The sequence below is a fragment of the Fukomys damarensis genome, unplaced genomic scaffold, assembly GCF_012274545.1.
Source record: "Fukomys damarensis isolate Sample0158 unplaced genomic scaffold, DMR_v1.0_HiC HiC_scaffold_39, whole genome shotgun sequence".
NCBI classification, from domain to species: domain Eukaryota; kingdom Metazoa; phylum Chordata; class Mammalia; order Rodentia; family Bathyergidae; genus Fukomys; species Fukomys damarensis.
Genome location: NW_022900951.1, coordinates 109,121,847 through 109,130,569, shown reverse-complemented (window position 1 = coordinate 109,130,569; position 8,723 = coordinate 109,121,847). Strand labels below are relative to the sequence as shown.

The 8,723-nt window shown below is 39.7% G+C and overlaps 1 non-coding gene across 1 annotated transcript; it reads left to right on the top strand.

The window, feature by feature from the left end:
* Positions 1–1,427: 1,427 nt before the first annotated feature.
* LOC117284840 lies at positions 1,428–1,532 on the top strand. Its single transcript, XR_004515916.1, has one exon. It is a non-coding gene; the product is annotated as a U6 spliceosomal RNA (small nuclear RNA).
* Positions 1,533–8,723: the final 7,191 nt, after the last annotated feature.

The window sequence follows — 8,723 nt, the reverse complement described above, 5'->3', positions numbered from 1 at the left end:
TCTATACCTGAGACTTTACTGCTGCTACAGGACTCTTGGCATCGTCCAATCAAGCAGCTTCTGAGATGGCTTCAGCCATCAGCCTGGTGTCTGGTGCATGGTGATTATCCTTGTGAGAATTTGGTACTCTTTTAGCAGGGTCCACCCAGGGGCTCTGGGGTCCAGAATATCCATGGGATTGCTCCCAATTCCCCATGAGCCTCTGTGCGATTTCGAGACAGTTAGCTTTCTACTTTGCTCAATGACAAATGCAAGCCCAGTGTTCTTCAGCCTCTCTGTATGCAATAGCCTGGGTTATTATGGAGCAGATCACTTTTACTTTAGATTGACTCCTCCCACCTTCCACCTTAATGTCTAAGCTCCCCTCTTTCAGGCTTCAATGCCTCTCTGTTTATTAGCACCTTCCATTTAGTAGGACCCCCAAAACTGCGTTTCCTCAAAGTATTATTACATTTCAGAATTGCCTCTTTTCACCTTTGCTCCTCTCGCTCTCTCTCTCTCTCTCTCTCTCTCTCTCTCTCTCGTCACATCACATGAAAACTTTCCTTTTCTCAGCAGGTTAGTCTTCTCCAAGTATTGAAGTGGTAGCAGTTACACCGTCAAGGTGAATACTTACTAAAGTTCCACTCCCCGCTTACTGGTGCCCTGTGATAAAGAGACTGGGAGTGATAAGCCATACTTCATTTAGTCATACTAGCCACATAGTTTCTGTATAATAGCCATATTTCCCCCCTTGAGACCATGTTAATAATTCTGAGGGAGAAGTTCGAGTTTAGCAGGGAGAAGTAGGAGCAGAGAATGAAAAATTTGCTAAGCAGAGACTATTCTTTAGGTATAATCATGAGCATTATTGAAAATGATTATCTTCTCTATAGAAGTTTCCATTTTCTCTTTTAAAAGCTCCTAATTTTCTTTTTGCCCTTTTCATTTTACAAGCAATTTTCTGTAAGTGCAACTGAAGTACCAGGGATCTGAGTTGTTATTCTTAAAATTGAAAACTATGAAGTCTAAGGAATAGCTGTAAAAATGGATAGTACTTGTCACATGCTGTCTCTGTGGGCTTATGATTTCCATGAAGAAGCAAAACAAGCTACTACATTTGTTTTCATCAGAGGCCACCACATTAACCATTCTTTTAAGTCAGGGCCCAGTAGTTACAAAGGAAAACCTACCTTGTGTCTGAAGCTCTCCCTCAAATTGGCCAAGTTGTAGCAGGAAGGGTCATCAAATATTTCCGCTCCTATGACGGATTTATTCCGTGGTTGTCTTACGTCGAGCGAGCTATTTAATTTTGGAGCCTCAATTTCCTAATCTGCAAAACATACAAGAATAATTTCCTCATCACTAGATGATTTGGGGGACTAAGTGAGATAACTTGTGTGAAAATGCTATGTGTATTCTTAAAGTTTAAACATGTATTAAAGAAAGTACTTACTTGGGCAGCACATGTACTGAAATCGGAATGATACAGAAGCTTGACATGGTCCTTGCACAAGAATGACATACAAATTCATGACGTATTTCATATTTTTCTCATAGGACATAAATCTTGGGAGTGGCTTATATGTCCACCAACAGGTGAATGGACAAAATATGTGATACATACACAAACATAAACACATATGCACAACAGAGTACTATTCGGCCACAAAGGACATTTTTGAGTCATTGGTAAGAAAATAGATGCACCTTGAGGCCATAAGTGAAATAAATTAGACACACAAGCACAGATATTGCATGGCATCTCTTATATAAGAATCCCTATGTATAAATAATGAAAAGAGCAAAACAAAAGGTGGACAATACAAAATAAGGAGATAGGCTCTTCACAAATAGAATGGAGAACTAAAGATGGAGCAATGGGGAGGGAGAAATTGGGAAGGGGAAGTAAAGAGAATTAAGATGTGATGTGTACACTTACCGACCCCCACGATGAATGTAATCATTAGGTACTGCAAACATGTACTAATAAACACAGAAAAGAGTTAAACAAAGGGACACCTGCAATTAGCATTGCATGATAGCTACAGCACAAAATTCGAGTCATGTGGAATAACCCAACAGTATAAAACACATGCCTTCCTAAGTTGTGGCTATGTTAGATTCTAAAACACTCGATCCTTGAGGAACGCGAGGGGGAAACATTAATGTTGTCCAGCTTGGTAAGCAATTACCAACTCTAGAAAATATGTGCTCTTCCCATTTCCCTCCTTCCTCCTGTCTGTACCACATCTGCCTCAATACTATTTCTCTATGGGGTTATAGGCACCTTGTAAAAAAAAATTTCCTGAGCGGTCTAGTTTGAACTGGTACAAGATGACTGCGCACCATCCCAACCCCATAGTTAGTGACAGCCATTGCTAACTTGACCTCAGCCACAGTGGGAGTGTTCACTTTAAGAAAGTAGGTGAACAGTGCCGATCGGGTTTTCCCTTTTGCCCACCAGAGAGCTGGTTGTTAAACACCAGCACATACATATCCTTTTTGGGTTCTTGGATGCTTAGAGAGATGTTGACCCTCTTCCTAAATCAGGTAGGACTGTATTTGGTGGGAAAACCTTAACAGCACATTAGTTTAAACACATCTGTCAGTCTCACAGAAGGTAGGGCTGTGGATTTTCCTGTTCGTTGGTACCACAGTAACTTAACTCTGCCACAGGGGAGTCATTCAGCTCTGCCTGCATTTGTATGTTGGCTTGATGGTTCCTCCTTTCGGCCTAGGTATCACATCTCCAGACAACACGGTTTGCATGGGACTACCAACAGCTGCCCAATGTTCTAACAAATGTATGTTTAGCATTTCGAACTCTGCAGAAAAAAAAAAAAAAGCAAGCAAAAAGATGGATGGGATTGGGTTTTGAAGGAGATATCAGTCCAAAATTTGTTCATGGTTGTTTGTCCCTGAATATTAGCAAGATACGGAGTTAGTATGAAGAGTGAGCTAAAGCATGAAATGGACAAATGCTTGTACTTTGTTTCTTCTAAAAACTATTGTGGGCACACATTGGTATTATAGAACATGCTTTTATTTTCTCTAATTCAAAAGCCCAAGCTGCTGTTTCTCATTTGTATTGTGTTAGTCGAATGTGATGATTTTCTTCCATTTTTATGACTGGGGATATGAATCTTTATAGAGGATATCACAGCTACTACCATTGCCTGTGCCACTCATGTACAGATGCATTTATAAGCCTTTATGAGCTCCTTGGTCTGATGTCTATTCTCACAAATCAAGTATCTTTACATCCATGATCTGTAGACCTGGCCACATGGTGATGAGTCTAGTGACAATCAGGCTTCCAGAGCCTCTGACCCTTTCTCTCCTAGTCAGCCTTTCAATGAACGATGTATAGCATTGGTTTGATTTCCTGCTCTCCTGAGAACGATGACTGTGATAAAGCACTTACTGTCCACGATAACCTGCGTTTGAGGCTGCTCTCTGAGGTGGATTGCAATTGATAAACTCATGGAAATGTTCAAGCGCATGAAGGTTGCAAAGTAACACAAAGAAGCCTCATGTGCCTATCATTTATATTCAACAGTTATCAGCCCATGGTCAGTGGGGTTTGGTTTCTGCACCTTCCCTCTTCCTATCTGCATGAGATTGTTTGGAAGCAAATTCCAGACATCCGTAGCATTTCACGTGAACATGTTTGAATATGTAATAGAGCTTGCATTTTAAAAGAAGACACAGAAATCTTTATGAAAGACTTGCATTAAATATGCAGTTTAAAGTGAGTAGCTGTTTAGGGCAGAAATGTTTTCTGTCTTTGTAGGGGGTAGAATGGTGGAGGTACAGAAAGAAGAATGGTGACAGGTGTTGCCTGTAATGTTTTATAGAGGGCCATGTCCTTTCTTTATATCATATACATTTGTCATCTCATCTTGATTATAAATTCCTAAAAGGAGGGAGTGTGCTTTTCTTACTCACATTGTATTTTGAGATATACAAGAAAGGTTGTTTTTCAGAAGTTCCTGGACTGTGCTGTTTTTTGTTTATTTAGTTTTTGGACAATGTCAGCTTTGTATACATGCTTTTAGTGTCAGTTCTCTGTTATACACCAGCCTCAATGTGGTGTTTGTTCATGGGCCTCAGTATTGGAAACTGAAGTCCTAGGTTGGGGCCCTTATCTATAATTCTAACTCTATGTTCTGTCTCTTTATTAAACTATCCTATGATTGAGTATCTGGTAATAAGTTGTCTTCTTTATGAAGAAAAAAAATCAATACATTGTTAGTGGTGCTTTTCCAGAGGAAATGAATATATTAAGCCAGATTTTACTTTATTAAAAAGTTTATTTTGGGGCAGTAAATGGGAGTCACGAGACCCCCCAGAAACTTGGTGCTTTCTGGAAAAATTTAATGCCCTAGTTTCATTTCAGATGAAACAGCTCCAGCCAAAGTTACTTTGTTCCTTATGACCTAATCCACAACCGAAGGCTGAGCTGATGATGTCTAACATTTGCCTCCCTTCCAGGCAGCTCGTGATGAAGTAGGCTAATGGTAAAGTAAAGTATCATATGCTATCGAGCGTTAGGATCATACTTCATATTTTGCAAAGTGCTTTTTCATTATTTATTACTCACAACCTACCTATGAGATCTCCTGGCTGTCTTATCTTCCATATTGTGGCTGAAATATGACTAAGCTATGTTCATAAATGCTTCAGGAAGCTGAAATGAATATAGGTACTTGCTGACATACAGACACCCAGCATTCAAAATGGTCAGCCTACCCTGCCCTTGGGAGCGGGCGAGGCAGCTCTCCCAGAAAGTGGGAAATTAGCGCATTTCCCATTTTGTGCAGTGGTCTCTGGGACTGCAGGTTTGGCAGTCAAAAATGAGATTGGTGAGTGAAGGCGATTATACTCTTGTGGCTGTTTAAGGCAGGGTTAGTATTTCCATAAACACACTGCTGCACATAGGGCTTCTGTGCTCGGGTGAGTTTGCCACTGTCCAGATAACCAATGATGCAAGTTTTCCTTGCATTCAGCTAGGGTACGTATGGCTTTTGTGATTTGTTTGAGATATGTTACACTATTTGTAAAATTGGAACTCAATGTCGTGTTCCCATAAAAAGTACCCACACGAGGGAAGGACATTGGCATCTTTGCAGCATGCATAAACTGGAGAATTTGCTGTTTGGGAGCAGCTCCCTCTTTGTTCTCTGGATCTATCTATGTTGACACTGGGTCACATTCTCCAGAGAAGTTTCTGTAATGGGACGGTCTTTAGCTATAGTTTTATTTGCACAGCACAGTAAGAGGTAGGTGACCTCCATCTAGTTTGTGGATCCTAGGGTGATCATGAATGGCAAGTGAAGTTTTCTTTAGAGCCACTTTGTGTTTGGTATTCAGTTTGCTGCCAAGTCAACAGACCTAGGTTGCCATGGCTTCAGACTGCTTTTAGTGCATATTGTGTTCCTTCCATCAGTCCAGAGTTTCCTATTGGCTGGTACATACAGATGAGTGCAGCCAAACTGAAAGAAACATCAAGCTAACCCAAGGACTGGACAATAAAAAAATCTGGTGATTTGGCCAACATGAAATGCAGGTCCGTGTTATTCAGCCTCAGAAAGTAAAAGATTTGCTGCCAGAAGAGATGTATCTAAAAAAGAAAAAAGAATCCTCAATAGTTCTTTCTAGTGATGCCACAGATTACATGTGCCAAAGCAGACAAAGTGCACTAGATTAGGTGTCAGGTGACTTGGGCCTCAAATCTAGTTCTGCTATTCACTACGTCTTTTACCGAGCCACTGAACCCTTTCTGGACCGATTTCTTCATCTGTCAGTTAAGAGTGTTGAACTAGAGTGACTCTAATATTTCTTTGCAGCACTAAAATTTTCCGTGTTATTCCAAAAGGAATCAGATATTAACAGGTAAGCTGGTGATAGACATGGTTAATTGCAAGAACTCAGGCAGAGAATCTTTTCTCATAGGATGACACTGGAACACGCTGCCTCTTCTCTGTCTCTCTGTCTCTCTGTCTCTCTGTCTCTTTCTCTCTCTCTCTCTCTCCCAACATCCCATTCCCATTTGTGTGCCTGTTTTCTGCTTGAGACGTGTACGCGATGAATGTAGATCATCACATCCCTTCACAACAGTTGTATTCAAGGCTTTCTCACTTCCTGAAACTCTGCCCCATTTTCCCTCTGACAACTCTGCTGTTGGAGCTCTTGTCAAAGCACACCTGAAAATCTCCCTCAAATTTTCCATTTGAAGGCTAGTTGGCTATCTGGGTTATCATGAGCAGACTCTTTGGGATTTTGCAACCAATTCACAAATGTAGTGAGCTCATTATCGGCACAACACATTGAAGCAAGTAAAGAAAAAAAAAGAAGAAAGAAAATCTGTATGTTCATTGAAAATGAGGCCACATGCAGGTATTTCCCAGTAAGGACTTACGTGATACTTCTTATCTGGAAACATCGAGCGTAGTAACTAACGTTCACAAAGACAGTTGAAGAAACTAGAAAAGCCCAGTCAAAGAAGGGATTCATATCATCTTTGGACCATTATTAATGACTGCAGTGGTGATTATGTAGCCATGCCTAGTAGAATGGCGAAAATACTGCATAGATGTATTTTATCTATATTATGACCATAACTGCGTACACTGTACTGTTTAGCTTTACTCTATCGCTCTTTAGGCTAGAGGCTGAACGCGTTATCATATGTTACTAAAACAGTATTTTGTAGATAGTAAATGACATCCAAGTAGTCCTTGAAAGAAAGCAAGCCTTGCAAGTGCAGGCTGCCTAGTTTGGGGTATGGAGACTTGGTGGTAAAACATGGGAGGAAACACTGTAGCCTATATGCTGTACGCGTTCAGATGAGAATAAGCCCATTGGCACAGTCTAGGGCTGAAACCCAGATGAGAATCCAGGAAGATAGCGCATCCATGTCAAACATATGAAGGGATCTCTCTGAGGTGCATAATTTGGATAATTAAAATTGGGATGGGGCTGGGAATTTAGCTCAGTGGTGCTGCATGCCTGCCTCCAAAGCATAAGGTCCTGCGTTCAATTCCCAGTGCCAAGAAAAAAAAAATGGTGATGTATAGCCATATAAGAGAAACAAAACTTGATTTGAGCTGTGGGTGGGGTTACATCTCTTACAGGCACCTGGCCGCCACTGGCATGTAATACGAAATATTTGTCAAACTATTTTGTAGAAATAAGGTGAATGGATTAGTGTGTATAGCTGAGTTAAGGATACGAGATATGTGGTTAGGGGCAGTGTTGCAGTCATAAATGCAGTTGGGAGGAGCTTACCAACCACGTCTCTTCATGGGGAGAGGGGAGGGACTTACATATAGAAGTTTTAGAGGGGTTTACATATAGAAGATCTGGGGTTAGGAAGAAAACATCCTATCTCCTAAAGATGGAAAAGGAAATAAAACCTGACTCTTTTCTTTAAAAATAAATTGGTCACGTCTCTTTCAATTCTTGGTGTTTGGCATGTACAGTCAAGCACTTTCAAGTAAAAGAATAATTGAGATTTATGGGAAACAGCAAATGGAGGAGTGGATGATAGGAACATAATAATTTAGGTTTCAAAATTATTGGAAGGGTAAGAAAGAAAAGGTGACAACCAAGGGCTGGAGAGAAGTTGAAAACATTTTCAAAGATTGGTAGAGTGCTTTGATTGCCTTCAACGTTAGAAATGACTTGATTTCTATCATAAGTGATTTGTTGGGTTATAGAGAGCAGAGGTTGGCACTTCTCTGGGCTCTAGCTGCTTGCAGCCAGCCTTTAAATACATTGCAGAATGGCCAGAAAATAGAAGATTACTTGCAGTTAGGATTGAGGCAAACCTATATCTAAAGTTACTGAAAAATGTTTAGGCAATATCAGTATAGACAGAAAGATTCCTAAAAGCCAATTGGCATGATCTCCTTTCTTTTCTTTCTATGCTGGGAATTGAGCCTGGGACCTCATGCATGCTAAGAAAGCACTATACCACTGAGCCACACTCCTAGCGCAGATACCATTTTAATTAAGTTAGTATGTGTGTAGAAAACAGTCTGGAAGAGAATACAGGAATAATGATAGGAGTTGTTTGTAGGAAACTTTCAACTTTCTTATGCTGTGATGTGACTCTGTATAGCATTGTGAAATCTTATCAGCACCATTTGAAAATTTATTTGGCTGTATTGAAGATCTGTAATATCTCGAAGTATTGAAAAATTCAAAATTTTGGAAAAAAATAAAATATTGATGACAACCTATAAAATAATATGGGGGCTGGGGATTTAGCTCAGTAGAGCCATGCCTGCTAGGAAAGGGCAAGGTCCTAAATTCTATTCCTGGTATCGAAAAAGAAAAAACAAACAAACAAAACAAACCCCCCTGTAAAACAGCATGTTTATTCCTTTGTTCTCTACTCATCAGTTGAAGATTTTGGAAACTAGTGCAAGCAAAGAATCATTTAGTGTGTGCTTGGGTGGATATGAACTAAAAAATACAAATTGTTCAAATATGATACATTCTTTAACTTGTTTTATTTATTTATTTATTTATTTATTTACAAACAAACAAAACAAACCCCCCTGTAAAACAGCATGTTTATTCCTTTGTTCTCTACTCATCAGTTGAAGATTTTGGAAACTAGTGCAAGCAAAGAATCATTTAGTGTGTGCTTGGGTGGATATGAACTAAAAAATACAAATTGTTCAAATATGATACATTCTTTAACTTGTTTTATTTATTTATTTATTTATTTA